General features: G+C 42.5%; 10 non-coding genes across 10 annotated transcripts; all 10 read left to right on the forward strand.

Annotated features, from left to right (window-relative positions):
* Positions 1-3,229: 3,229 nt before the first annotated feature.
* On the forward strand, positions 3,230-3,348 carry LOC130399905 (5S ribosomal RNA). Its single transcript, XR_008902398.1, has one exon. It is a non-coding gene; the product is annotated as a 5S ribosomal RNA (ribosomal RNA).
* Positions 3,349-3,877: 529 nt separating this feature from the next.
* Positions 3,878-3,996, forward strand: LOC130399275 (5S ribosomal RNA). Its single transcript, XR_008901794.1, has one exon. It is a non-coding gene; the product is annotated as a 5S ribosomal RNA (ribosomal RNA).
* Positions 3,997-4,515: 519 nt separating this feature from the next.
* On the forward strand, positions 4,516-4,634 carry LOC130400598 (5S ribosomal RNA). The gene has a single exon (XR_008903076.1). It is a non-coding gene; the product is annotated as a 5S ribosomal RNA (ribosomal RNA).
* A 519-nt stretch (positions 4,635-5,153) lies between these two features.
* Positions 5,154-5,272, forward strand: LOC130400889 (5S ribosomal RNA). Its single transcript, XR_008903359.1, has one exon. It is a non-coding gene; the product is annotated as a 5S ribosomal RNA (ribosomal RNA).
* A 529-nt stretch (positions 5,273-5,801) lies between these two features.
* On the forward strand, positions 5,802-5,920 carry LOC130394822 (5S ribosomal RNA). The gene has a single exon (XR_008897943.1). It is a non-coding gene; the product is annotated as a 5S ribosomal RNA (ribosomal RNA).
* Positions 5,921-6,441: 521 nt separating this feature from the next.
* LOC130399276 (5S ribosomal RNA) lies at positions 6,442-6,560 on the forward strand. The gene has a single exon (XR_008901795.1). It is a non-coding gene; the product is annotated as a 5S ribosomal RNA (ribosomal RNA).
* Positions 6,561-7,089: 529 nt separating this feature from the next.
* LOC130400368 (5S ribosomal RNA) lies at positions 7,090-7,208 on the forward strand. Its single transcript, XR_008902846.1, has one exon. It is a non-coding gene; the product is annotated as a 5S ribosomal RNA (ribosomal RNA).
* Positions 7,209-7,727: 519 nt separating this feature from the next.
* LOC130395162 (5S ribosomal RNA) lies at positions 7,728-7,846 on the forward strand. Its single transcript, XR_008898249.1, has one exon. It is a non-coding gene; the product is annotated as a 5S ribosomal RNA (ribosomal RNA).
* Positions 7,847-8,375: 529 nt separating this feature from the next.
* LOC130394585 (5S ribosomal RNA) lies at positions 8,376-8,495 on the forward strand. The gene has a single exon (XR_008897729.1). It is a non-coding gene; the product is annotated as a 5S ribosomal RNA (ribosomal RNA).
* Positions 8,496-14,588: 6,093 nt separating this feature from the next.
* On the forward strand, positions 14,589-14,707 carry LOC130399988 (5S ribosomal RNA). The gene has a single exon (XR_008902477.1). It is a non-coding gene; the product is annotated as a 5S ribosomal RNA (ribosomal RNA).
* The last annotated feature ends 97 nt before the right edge of the window (positions 14,708-14,804 follow it).

Genomic DNA, 14,804 nt, shown 5'->3' on the forward strand with positions numbered 1-14,804 from the left:
ATAAAGTATATAAGGAGCAGATGGCATCAATTTTAGTAGAGGTATTCAGGGAGACTGAGAAAACAGGGATAGTGCAGGGTAGGATGGTAGAAGGTGTGATTACCTTAGTTTTTAAGAAGAAAGGAAGTAAACTAGACTTGCAGAATTATAGGCCTATAAGTCTGCTAAATGTAGATTACAAAATTCTGGCCAAGGTGTTGGCTAACAGAATAAAACGAGTGATAGGGAATATAATTAAAACATCTCAAAGTTACAGTATACCAGGTAGGGATATAGCTGACACAATAGCGACAGTTAGGGATACAATAGAATTCATGAAGAGAGACGGGGCAGGGGGAATAGTGTTAGCTATAGATTGGAATAAAGCATTTGATAGGGTGGAGCATGAGTTTTTATTTAGATTACTGGTGAGATTTGGATTTGGAGAGAGATTAGTGGGGTGGGTCAGGAGGTTGTACGAGGGTGCAAGGAGCTGTGTCAAAGTAAATGGAGTGCTGACTGACAGATTTTGTCTTGGGAGATCGATAAGGCAGGGATGTCCCCTATCGGCGTTGCTCTATGCCATTTCAGCAGAGCCCCTGGCCTTACTAATTAAAAACGACGCAAGAGTTCAGGGCATACAACTACCATCTGGGAGCATACATACAATAAATCAATATGCAGACGACACAACAATAACGGTGAGGGATGGGAACAGTGTGAAAAGGGTGCTAGAATTGGCAGAGATATATGGGAGAGCGTCGGGCGCGAGAATAAATAAAGAAAAATCCGAAATAATGTATATAGGTAACATAGAGAGAGAGGGAGTAGGTTTAAGGGTGCAGGATAGGTATATTAAAGTGTTGGGCATATATTTAGGTGTTGAAACTAAAGAGGCAACTGAGACAACATGGACAGGAGTTATCAACAAAATAAAAACTGTATGTGGGAGGTGGAAGGCAAGGAAGCTCAGGTTAAAGGGAAAGGTTACAGTGGTTAATAGTTTGCTACTATCAGGCTATGTGTATGTGTTGTCTGTATTAGAAATGCCAATATGGGTTAAGAACGACCTTAACAAAATTGTGTGTGATTTTATATGGGAGGGGAAGGGAGTTAAGATTGCACATGGGACACTGGTGGGAAAAAGGTGTGAAGGAGGGCTGAATTTATTAGATATAGAAACAAAAAAGACAGCATTAAGGATTAAAACGGTGAAGAAATATATTGTGGGAGGATATAAATATGGGTGGAAGGATTTTATGGAGAAATATATGAATGATGTGGGTGGCATAGGACAGTATGTGTGGTACATGGGCCTAAAACAGTCAATGACGATAACCATACCAGAATTTTATAGGGAGGTCTTTGAAGCCTGGAGGAAATTCCTACCTAAGATGCAATATGAATGCGAGAGGATACAACCGTTGGTAAAACTGCCCCTGTTTTTAAACGAAAAAATTAAACACAATGGCAAAACATTATATGAGCCCAAATTCATAGAAGGAGGGATTAGACAAATAAAGGACATCATTTATGAGGTCATCCCAGGATTCTTGAGAAACAATTGCATTTATGATCAGGTATGCGAGGTGGAGGGGATGGATAATAGAGAGAAAATAAATAAAATATATGAAAAGATTAAAACCAGTATACCCTTAGAGTGGGCCAGGATCATCCAAAGTGAATGTGTGGTGAAGGGAGAAACAAGTATGCCTGAGCTATATGTGATGGAGAATGGGAAAAAGACTAAAATTGGAGAAATGAGTGTGAAGAAAGTATACAGATGGTTGATAGTGGATGTGATGAAGGAGCCGGCAGCTGAGAAAGTGTGGAGCAGAGTGTTTGTGGGTATGAATGTAAAGAAAATATGGTCAAATATGGGGATAAGGTATAATAGTATAGAGTGTGAGAACAACGATTTCTTGATCAGACACAATAGGATTTATACAAACGTGGTGCTAAATAAGATTAATAATGATGTAAATGTGATGTGTGATGTTTGCAAAAGTGGTCATGAGAGCTTTTTACATTATTTTTTGGACTGTGGGGAGTTAGTTGATTTCTTTGAGTTTTTGAAAGAACTGTTGAAAGAAAACTGGGCTGCTGATTTAGACTTGGAGGGAGGGTGGAGGACATTGTTTTTGTTTGGTACGTTTGAAAAAAGAGTAAACGTTAATTTTTGTCTAATGAATTTTGTTTTGAGCCATGCCAGACTCGCGGTCGTCTGCAGGAGGAACTACGCACACTTTGAGGGGCGGAAAGTGAAAATAAAAATGTTGTTTAAATCAATAATGAAAAGAGATGTGAACTTAATGTATAAGTATGGAGGAGACAAGGCGGAAAATTTCTTTTTGAGTGGGAGTAAATTAGTCTCTGAAGGGGAGGGAGGGGAGATTGTGTTTAACTGGTGAAAAGACCGGGTCATGCAGATTGAGCTGTATTTTTTGATTTGGCGCAATATTTGTCCTGCCTTCATTGGGATTAATTGATTTGGGGAGGATAAGGGAAGGAGATTAAGTTGGGTTTGTAAAAGTTTTTGTTTCCCCAGAGATGATGTATGTAAATAATACTCTGTTATCGGTTGCTGTAAATGTGTGAACTGGAAAATAATAAAAAAAGATAAAAAAAAAAAGAACACGCACAATCTCGTCTGAACTCGGAAGCTAAGCAGGGTCGGGCCTGGTTAGTACTTGGATGGGAGACCGCCTGGGAATACCAGGTGCTGTAAGCTATTTTTTTTTCAACTCGAGCTCATTGACTCCGTGGCGTACCGTGACCTGATGTTTACTGCCAACCGCTTTGGAGGATTTAAGCAACATACAAAAACTGACAACGTCTCTCAAAACTATTTTTGTGAAACATGAGGACAGTATAGTGATACTGCCAGCAGGGAGCACCAGAGAGCTGAACCGACAGTTGTACATTTCTTAAACTTTCACCAACACAAACACGCACGCTCACTTCAGATCATGGGAGGACGTCAAAAAATCACCACCCATTCTCTGACACTTTAACCGTTAACCTTGGTTCAAACATTTAACATCACACGCACACGCAGTGTATTTCAGATAATTAATGAATTCAGATGTCACAATGATCGTTTACATGGATAAGGAGTCCTACTGAATCAATTACTGCCGTTTATATCTAACTAATGATTGTTTTTGTAAAAGTGTAACGTCGAGCCTCAGCAGCTTTCTCACTCCTTATGTGCTACTGTATAAAACCTGGTTTTGCGCCTGCACTAATTGCTTACGGCCATTCCACCCTGAATACGCCCGATCTCGTCTGATCTCGGAAGCTAAGCAGGGTCGGGCCTGGTTAGTACTTGGATGGGAGACCGCCTGGGAATACCAGGTGCTGTAAGCTTTTTCTTTTTCAACTCGAGCTCATTGACTCCGTGGCCTACCGTGGCGTACCGTGACCTGATGTTTACTGCCAACCGATTTGGAGGATTTAAGCAACATACAAAAACTGACAACGTCTCTCAAAACTATTTTTGTGAAACATGAGGACAGTATAGTGATACTGCCAGCAGGGAGCACCAGAGAGCTGAACCGACAGTTGTACATTTCTTAAACTTTCACCAACACAAACACGCACGCTCACTTCAGATCATGGGAGGACATCAAAAAATCACCACCCATTCTCTGACACTTTAACCGTTAACCTTGGTTCAAACATTTAACATCACACGCACACGCAGTGTATTTCAGATAATTAATGAATTCAGATGTCACAATGATCGTTTACATGGATAAGGAGTCCTACTGAATCAATTACTGCCGTTTATATCTAACGAATGATTGTTTTTGTAAAAGTGTAACGTCAAGCCTCAGCAGCTTTCTCACTCCTTATGTGCTACTGTATAAAACCTGGTTTTGCGCCTGCACTAATTGCTTACGGCCATACCACCCTGAACACGCCCGATCTCGTCTGATCTCGGAAGCTAAGCAGGGTCGGGCCTGGTTAGTACTTGGATGGGAGACCGCCTGGGAATACCAGGTGCTGTAAGCTATTTTTTTTTCAACTCGAGCTCATTGACTCCGTGGCGTACCGTGACCTGATGTTTACTGCCAACTGCTTTGGAGGATTTAAGCAACATACAAAAACTGACAACGTCTCTCAAAACTATTTTTGTGAAACATGAGGACAGTATAGTGATACTGCCAGCAGGGAGCACCAGAGAGCTGAACCGACAGTTGTACATTTCTTAAACTTTCACCAACACAAACACGCACGCTCACTTCAGATCATGGGAGGACGTCAAAAAATCACGACCCATTCTCTGACACTTTAACCGTTAACCTTGGTTCAAACATTTAACATCACACGCACACGCAGTGTTTTTCAGATAATTAATGAATTCAGATGTCACAATGATGGTTTACATGGATAAGGAGTCCTACTGAATCAATTACTGCCGTTTATATCTAACTAATGATTGTTTTTGTAAGAGTGTAACGTCGGGCCTCAGCAGCTTTCTCACTCCTTATGTGCTACTGTATGAAACCTGGTTTTGCGCCTGCACTAATTGCTTACGGCCATACCACCCTGAACACGCCCGATCTCGTCTGATCTCGGAAGCTAAGCAGGTTCGGGCCTGGTTAGTACTTGGATGGGAGACCGCCTGGGAATACCAGGTGCTGTAAGCTTTTTCTTTTTCAACTCGAGCTCATTGACTCCGTGGCGTACCGTGACCTGATGTTTACTGCCAACCGCTTTGGAGGATTTAAGCAACATACAAAAACTGACAACGTCTCTCAAAACTATTTTTGTCAAACATGAGGACAGTATAGTGATACTGCCAGCAGGGAGCACCAGAGAGCTGAACCGACAGTTGTACATTTCTTAAACTTTCACCAACGCAAACACGCACGCTCACTTCAGATCATGGGAGGACATCAAAAAATCACCACCCATTCTCTGACACTTTAACCGTTAACCTTGGTTCAAACATTTAACATCACACGCACACGCAATGTATTTCAGATAATTGATGAATTCAGATGTCACAATGATCGTTTACATGGATAAGGAGTCCTACTGAATCAATTACTGCCGTTTATATCTAACTAATGATTGTTTTTGTAAAAGTGTAACGTCAAGCCTCAGCAGCTTTCTCACTCCTTATGTGCTACTGTATAAAACCTGGTTTTGCGCCTGCACTAATTGCTTACGGCCATACCACCCTGAACACGCCCGATCTCGTCTGATCTCGGAAGCTAAGCAGGGTCGGGCCTGGTTAGTACTTGTATGGGAGACCGCCTGGGAATACTAGGTGCTGTAAGCTTTTTCTTTTTCAACTCGAGCTCATTGACTCCGTGGCCTACCGTGGCGTTCCGTGACCTGATGTTTACTGCCAACCGCTTTGGAGGATTTAAGCAACATACAAAAACTGACAACGTCTCTCAAAACTATTTTTGTGAAACATGAGGACAGTATAGTGATACTGCCAGCAGGGAGCACCAGAGAGCTGAACCGACAGTTGTACATTTCTTAAACTTTCACCAACACAAACACGCACGCTCACTTCAGATCATGGGAGGACGTCAAAAAATCACCACCCATTCTCTGACACTTTAACCGTTAACCTTGGTTCAAACATTTAACATCACACGCACACGCAGTGTATTTCAGATAATTAATGAATTCAGATGTCACAATGATCGTTTACATGGATAAGGAGTCCTACTGAATCAATTACTGCCGTTTATATCTAACTAATGATTGTTTTTGTAAGAGTGTAACGTCGAGCCTCAGCAGCTTTCTCACTCCTTTTGTGCTACTGTATAAAACCTGGTTTTGCGCCTGCACTAATTGCTTACGGCCATACCACCCTGAACATGCCTGATCTCGTCTGATCTCGGAAGCTAAGCAGGGTCGGGCATGGTTAGTACTTGGATGGGAGACCGCCTGGGAATACCAGGTGCTGTAAGCATTTTCTTTTTCAACTCGAGCTCATTGCCTCCGTGGCCTACCGTGGCGTACCGTGACCTGATGTTTACTGCCAACCGCTTTGGAGGATTTAAGCAACATACAAAAACTGACAACGTCTCTCAAAACTATTTTTGTGAAACATGAGGACAGTATAGTGATACTGCCAGCAGGGAGCACCAGAGAGCTGAACCGACAGTTGTACATTTCTTAAACTTTCACCAACACAAACACGCACGCTCACTTCAGATCATGGGAGGACGTCAAAAAATCACCACCCATTCTCTGACACTTTAACCGTTAACCTTGGTTCAAACATTTAACATCACACGCACACGCAGTGTATTTCAGATAATTAATGAATTCAGATGTCACAATGATCGTTTACATGGATAAGGAGTCCTACTGAATCAATTACTGCCGTTTATATCTAACCAATGATTTTTTTTCTAAAAGTGTAACGTCGAGCCTCAGCAGCTTTCTCACTCCTACTGTATAAAACCTGGTTTTGCGCCTGCACTAATTGCTTACGGCCATACCACCCTGAACACGCCCGATCTCGTCTGATCTCGGAAGCTAAGCAGGGTCGGGCCTGGTTAGTACTTGGATGGGAGACCGCCTGGGAATACCAGGTGCTGTAAGCTTTTTCTTTTTCAACTCGAGCTCATTGACTCCGTGGCCTACCGTGGCGTACCGTGACCTGATGTTTACTGCCAACCGCTTTGGAGGATTTAAGCAACATACAAAAACTGACAACGTCTCTCAAAACTATTTTTGTGAAACATGAGGACAGTATAGTGATACTGCCAGCAGGGAGCACCAGAGAGCTGAACCGACAGTTGTACATTTCTTAAACTTTCACCAACACAAACACGCACGCTCACTTCAGATCATGGGAGGACGTCAAAAAATCACCACCCATTCTCTGACACTTTAACCGTTAACCTTGGTTCAAACATTTAACATCACACGCTCACGCAGTGTATTTCAGATAATTAATGAATTCAGATGTCACAATGATCGTTTACATGGATAAGGAGTCCTACTGAATCAATTACTGCCGTTTATATCTAACTAATGATTGTTTTTGTAAAAGTGTAACGTCAAGCCTCAGCAGCTTTCTCACTCCTTATGTGCTACTGTATAAAACCTGGTTTTGCGCCTGCACTAATTGATTGCGGCCATACCACCCTGAACACGCCCGATCTCGTCTGATCTCGGAAGCTAAGCAGGGTCGGGCCTGGGTAGTACTTGGATGGGAGACCGCCTGGGAATACCAGGTGCTGTAAGCTTTTTCTTTTTCAACTCGAGCTCATTGACTCCGTGGCGTACCGTGACCTGATGTTTACTGCCAACCGCTTTGGAGGATTTAAGCAACATACAAAAACTGACAACGTCTCTCAAAACTATTTTTGTGAAACATGAGGACAGTATAGTGATACTGCCAGCAGGGAGCACCAGAGAGCTGAACCGACAGTTGTACATTTCTTAAACTTTCACCAACACAAACACGCACGCTCACTTCAGATCATGGGAGGACGTCAAAAAATCACCACCCATTCTCTGACACTTTAACCGTTAACCTTGGTTCAAACATTTAACATCACACGCACACGCAGTGTATTTCAGATAATTAATGAATTCAGATGTCACAATGATCGTTTACATGGATAAGGAGTCCTACTGAATCAATTACTGCCGTTTATATCTAACTAATGATTGTTTTTGTAAGAGTGTAACGTCGAGCCTCAGCAGCTTTCTCACTCCTTATGTGCTACTGTATAAAACCTGGTTTTGCGCCTGCACTAATTGCTTATGGCCATACCACCCTGAACACGCCTGATCTCGTCTGATCTCGGAAGCTAAGCAGGGTCGGGCATGGTTAGTACTTGGATGGGAGACCGCCTGGGAATACCAGGTGCTGTTAGCTTTTTCTTTTTCAACTCGAGCTCATTGCCTCCGTGGCCTACCGTGGCGTACCGTGACCTGATGTTTACTGCCAACCGCTTTGGAGGATTTAAGCAACATACAAAAACTGACAACGTCTCTCAAAACTATTTTTGTGAAACATGAGGACAGTATAGTGATACTGCCAGCAGGGAGCACCAGAGAGCTGAACCGACAGTTGTACATTTCTTAAACTTTCACCAACACAAACACGCACGCTCACTTCAGATCATGGGAGGACGTCAAAAAATCACCACCCATTCTCTGACACTTTAACCGTTAACCTTGGTTCAAACATTTAACATCACACGCACACGCAGTGTATTTCAGATAATTAATGAATTCAGATGTCACAATGATCGTTTACATGGATAAGGAGTCCTACTGAATCAATTACTGCCGTTTATATCTAACTAATGATTGTTTTTGTAAAAGTGTAACGTCGAGCCTCAGCAGCTTTCTCACTCCTTATGTGCTACTGTATAAAACCTGGTTTTGCGCCTGCACTATTTGCTTACGGCCATACCACCCTGAACACGCCTGATCTCGTCAGATCTCGGAAGCTAAGCAGGGTCGGGCCTGGTTAGTACTTGGATGGGAGACCTCCTCAGAAGCCCAGGTTGCTGTAAGTTGTGACGGGTGTCACCAAAAGAAAAAAAAAAAAAAAAACACGCCCGATCTCGTCTGATCTCGTTCAGGTGCGCAAAGCAGGAAGTGAAGGAAGCAGGAAAAAGTTTGTTGGCAGAGTAGGCTGATACAGCAGCCTGGTGTTTTTTCTTCTTGTTGATTTGTAGATTATATTATTTTGACAAAATCGTAATTTAATTATAGTTCTAAATCTCCCCACAGCTTTTTTTGCTGTTTGGGGAGGCTTTCATTTGACGGATGGACCACATGGCAGCAGACAAAGGACCGGAGCAGACAATGCCTAGCAGTGGAGTTGGAGCACTGGAGGAAGAGGGAAGGAATGGGATTGAGAATCGGCCAGAAACGGGAGAAGGACGGCAGAAAGAGTACGGGAAAGAGCTGACAGTGGACGTTGAGGTGGAGGGAACAGCGGTGATTTCCATGATGGATATTCTGCGGGAAGTGGCAGTGCAATGTGGAGTGGTGAGCGGATGCCGTGTGAGAGGGGAAAAAAACTATGAAATCACCATGAAGGATGAGGTGGGAAAGCGCAAGCTCCTGGACGGCGTGCGTGTAAAAGGAGCCTTAGTGCATGGCAGGGAGATTGTGAACAGTGACATGGTGGTGTCATTTATTAACTTGCCTGTTTACATGGAAGATGCAACAATACTGGCAAGGCTGGAGGAGTGGGGTGTGCGGCCAATATCTGTCATCAAACGGCGCAAGTGGCCGGGGACGGAGATTGCGGACGGGACAAGATTTTTAAAAGTCCGCTTTAATGAGCAGGTACGATCGCTCCCGTACTCAACCAAGTTAGAGACACTGAGAGGAGCGGAGTACTTTAGAGTGATACATGATCGACAGGTGCGGGTGTGCCGACTCTGCATCAAGCCAGGACACATCTTCAGGGAGTGCCCTGATTTCAAGTGCTTCAGGTGCCAGAAGACAGGGCATTATGCGCGGGAGTGTGAGGAACGGAACGCAGCGGCGAGGGAGGAGGAGAGAGGAGAACAGATGGAGGATAAAGACAGAGAGAACGATGACGGAAGGGGAGCTGAAGAGGAGACGGGAGGTGAGAACGAGGAAGCGGAAAAAGAACTGGATTGGCGGTATAGATCTGACAGCGGCGACAGTGCTGAGAAGGACGGTGACGAACAGATGATGGAGCAGGGGGGAAAAGCGGAGTACGATGATGTGTCGGAGGCTACAGACGGTGAACGAGGGAGAGCAGAACAACCGGTGGAAAAAATAGATGAGGAGCAAAGACAGGAGGGCAGAGGACGAAAAGGAGGGAAGAAGACAAAAGAACTGGCCGCCAAAAGGAAAGCAGAGGAGGAGAAGACACGGGGAGTGAGAAGTAAAGGACCGCGGTCTGGCATGTGAGTCTTGCTTTGGTTTTTGGTTTAAATATTTTCTTTCTTTTAGCTCTCATGACCACAGTAACTTCTGTTAATGTGAATGGTTTAAGGGACAGGGGCAAACTGAGGTCACTTTTAAATATATATAGAAGTGACATCCTATGCATACAGGAGACAAATTGGGATGACGTAAAAGTTATAGAGGTGAAGGAGGTGTGGGGGGGGGGGGATTTATTATAATAACGGGGCTAAGAATGCAAGAGGGGTGGCTATAATGATTAAAAAACATAGGGTAGATGAGATAAAAGAGATATATAAAGATAGGACAGGGAGGATAATAGTCATAGAGTTTAAGTATCAAAATGTGTTGTTTAGACTAATTAATATATATGTTCCGAATATAGAAATAGATAAAATAATTATAATAGAGGAGCTGAAAGGGCTAGTGATTGGGAGATGTATAATAGTAGGGGATTTTAATACTAAATGTAGCAGGTTAGATATAGGGCAAGGTGTAGTGTTCAGATGGGAAAAGTCGAGGGAGAGCTTGTTAGACATGATGAAGGACAAGAATTTAGTAGATGTGTGGAGAAATGAGAATCCAGAGAGGAGGGAATTCACCAGGAGACAAATGAGGGATGGTGTACTGAAACAAAGCAGGATAGATTTGGTTTTAACACAGGGAGAGAACATAAAACATATAGACCGAATAAGACATGAAATAAATGCACTGAGTGACCACGACGGGGTGAGATTCAGAATTAAAGTAGGGAGAGAGGAGATAGGGGGAGGGATGTGGATTTTGAATGCAGGTTATATTGAAGAGGATGAATATAAACAACAGATTAGGGAGTTATTAGATATGGAGAATGAGAAAATTAAAGAATATGTTGAAGAGAATAGGGCAGATACTCAGATTGGGGAGATATGGGAGAAAGTGAAGAATAAGATTAAATCAATAAGCATTTGGTACAGTAAGAAAAGAAAAGTGAAAATGATGAAGAATGAGAAGGAGTTGAGGGAAAGACTGAGGGTAGAGCTGAGTAAAGCAGAGAATGAAGAAGGTTACAGCATGGAGAATTATATAGAGGTAAAGATGGAACTTCAGAGATATGAGGCAGAGAAATGTAGAGGAGCAATTTTACGGAGCAAAGCTAAATATGCGCTGGAGGGAGAAAGGTGCACAGCGTATTTTCTGGGCCTAGAAAAAAGCAAACAAAGCAGGACATATATACATGAAATCAGGAAAAAGGAGGGGGAGGTAGTAGCAGACTATGTGGCCATACTGGAGAGGGTGCAAGAGTTTTATGGGGAGTTATATCAGAGGGGTGGATTAGAGGAGGACAGTATAGTGGAGGTACTGGATAGTGTAGAAAGCAAGCTGAGTGTGGACGATAGTGAATGGTGTGACAGAGAGATAAGTAGGATGGAGGTGATGGAGGCGATAGAGGGGCTGAAAAGCGGGAAGAGTCCTGGGAGTGATGGGATAGGGATTGAATTTTATAAAGTATATAAGGAGCAGATGGCATCAATTTTAGTAGAGGTATTCAGGGAGACTGAGAAAACAGGGATAGTGCAGGGTAGGATGGTAGAAGGTGTGATTACCTTAGTTTTTAAGAAGAAAGGAAGTAAACTAGACTTGCAGAATTATAGGCCTATAAGTCTGCTAAATGTAGATTACAAAATTCTGGCCAAGGTGTTGGCTAACAGAATAAAACGAGTGATAGGGAATATAATTAAAACATCTCAAAGTTACAGTATACCAGGTAGGGATATAGCTGACACAATAGCGACAGTTAGGGATACAATAGAATTCATGAAGAGAGACGGGGCAGGGGGAATAGTGTTAGCTATAGATTGGAATAAAGCATTTGATAGGGTGGAGCATGAGTTTTTATTTAGATTACTGGTGAGATTTGGATTTGGAGAGAGATTAGTGGGGTGGGTCAGGAGGTTGTACGAGGGTGCAAGGAGCTGTGTCAAAGTAAATGGAGTGCTGACTGACAGATTTTGTCTTGGGAGATCGATAAGGCAGGGATGTCCCCTATCGGCGTTGCTCTATGCCATTTCAGCAGAGCCCCTGGCCTTACTAATTAAAAACGACGCAAGAGTTCAGGGCATACAACTACCATCTGGGAGCATACATACAATAAATCAATATGCAGACGACACAACAATAACGGTGAGGGATGGGAACAGTGTGAAAAGGGTGCTAGAATTGGCAGAGATATATGGGAGAGCGTCGGGCGCGAGAATAAATAAAGAAAAATCCGAAATAATGTATATAGGTAACATAGAGAGAGAGGGAGTAGGTTTAAGGGTGCAGGATAGGTATATTAAAGTGTTGGGCATATATTTAGGTGTTGAAACTAAAGAGGCAACTGAGACAACATGGACAGGAGTTATCAACAAAATAAAAACTGTATGTGGGAGGTGGAAGGCAAGGAAGCTCAGGTTAAAGGGAAAGGTTACAGTGGTTAATAGTTTGCTACTATCAGGCTATGTGTATGTGTTGTCTGTATTAGAAATGCCAATATGGGTTAAGAACGACCTTAACAAAATTGTGTGTGATTTTATATGGGAGGGGAAGGGAGTTAAGATTGCACATGGGACACTGGTGGGAAAAAGGTGTGAAGGAGGGCTGAATTTATTAGATATAGAAACAAAAAAGACAGCATTAAGGATTAAAACGGTGAAGAAATATATTGTGGGAGGATATAAATATGGGTGGAAGGATTTTATGGAGAAATATATGAATGATGTGGGTGGCATAGGACAGTATGTGTGGTACATGGGCCTAAAACAGTCAATGACGATAACCATACCAGAATTTTATAGGGAGGTCTTTGAAGCCTGGAGGAAATTCCTACCTAAGATGCAATATGAATGCGAGAGGATACAACCGTTGGTAAAACTGCCCCTGTTTTTAAACGAAAAAATTAAACACAATGGCAAAACATTATATGAGCCCAAATTCATAGAAGGAGGGATTAGACAAATAAAGGACATCATTTATGAGGTCATCCCAGGATTCTTGAGAAACAATTGCATTTATGATCAGGTATGCGAGGTGGAGGGGATGGATAATAGAGAGAAAATAAATAAAATATATGAAAAGATTAAAACCAGTATACCCTTAGAGTGGGCCAGGATCATCCAAAGTGAATGTGTGGTGAAGGGAGAAACAAGTATGCCTGAGCTATATGTGATGGAGAATGGGAAAAAGACTAAAATTGGAGAAATGAGTGTGAAGAAAGTATACAGATGGTTGATAGTGGATGTGATGAAGGAGCCGGCAGCTGAGAAAGTGTGGAGCAGAGTGTTTGTGGGTATGAATGTAAAGAAAATATGGTCAAATATGGGGATAAGGTATAATAGTATAGAGTGTGAGAACAACGATTTCTTGATCAGACACAATAGGATTTATACAAACGTGGTGCTAAATAAGATTAATAATGATGTAAATGTGATGTGTGATGTTTGCAAAAGTGGTCATGAGAGCTTTTTACATTATTTTTTGGACTGTGGGGAGTTAGTTGATTTCTTTGAGTTTTTGAAAGAACTGTTGAAAGAAAACTGGGCTGCTGATTTAGACTTGGAGGGAGGGTGGAGGACATTGTTTTTGTTTGGTACGTTTGAAAAAAGAGTAAACGTTAATTTTTGTCTAATGAATTTTGTTTTGAGCCATGCCAGACTCGCGGTCGTCTGCAGGAGGAACTACGCACACTTTGAGGGGCGGAAAGTGAAAATAAAAATGTTGTTTAAATCAATAATGAAAAGAGATGTGAACTTAATGTATAAGTATGGAGGAGACAAGGCGGAAAATTTCTTTTTGAGTGGGAGTAAATTAGTCTCTGAAGGGGAGGGAGGGGAGATTGTGTTTAACTGGTGAAAAGACCGGGTCATGCAGATTGAGCTGTATTTTTTGATTTGGCGCAATATTTGTCCTGCCTTCATTGGGATTAATTGATTTGGGGAGGATAAGGGAAGGAGATTAAGTTGGGTTTGTAAAAGTTTTTGTTTCCCCAGAGATGATGTATGTAAATAATACTCTGTTATCGGTTGCTGTAAATGTGTGAACTGGAAAATAATAAAAAAAGATAAAAAAAAAAGAACACGCACAATCTCGTCTGAACTCGGAAGCTAAGCAGGGTCGGGCCTGGTTAGTACTTGGATGGGAGACCGCCTGGGAATACCAGGTGCTGTAAGCTTTTTCTTTTTCAACTCAAGCTCATTGACTCCGTGGCCTACCGTGGCGTACCGTGACCTGATGTTTACTGCCAACCGCTTTGGAGGATTTAAGCAACATACAAAAACTGACAACGTCTCTCAAAACTATTTTTGTGAAACATGAGGACAGTATAGTGATACTGCCAGCAGGGAGCACCAGAGAGCTGAACCGACAGTTGTACATTTCTTAAACTTTCACCAACACAAACACGCACGCTCACTTCAGATCATGGGAGGACGTCAAAAAATCACCACCCATTCTCTGACACTTTAACCGTTAACCTTGGTTCAAACATTTAACATCACACGCACACGCAGTGTTTTTCAGATAATTAATGAATTCAGATGTCACAATGATGGTTTACATGGATAAGGAGTCCTACTGAATCAATTACTGCCGTTTATATCTAACTAATGATTGTTTTTGTAAGAGTGTAACGTCGAGCCTCAGCAGCTTTCTCACTCCTTATGTGCTACTGTATAAAACCTGGTTTTGCGCCTGCACTAATTGCTTACGGCCATACCACCCTGAACACGCCTGATCTCGTCTGATCTCGGAAGCTAAGCAGGGTCGGGCCTGGTTAGTACTTGGATGGGAGACCGCCTGGGAATACCAGGTGCTGTAAGCTTTTTCTTTTTCAACTCGAGCTCATTGACTCCGTGGCGTACCGTGACCTGATGTTTACTGCCAACCGCTTTGGAGGATTTAAGCAACATACAAAAACT

Source organism: Gadus chalcogrammus, chromosome 12 (genome assembly GCF_026213295.1).
Source record: "Gadus chalcogrammus isolate NIFS_2021 chromosome 12, NIFS_Gcha_1.0, whole genome shotgun sequence".
NCBI classification, from domain to species: Eukaryota; Metazoa; Chordata; class Actinopteri; order Gadiformes; family Gadidae; genus Gadus; species Gadus chalcogrammus.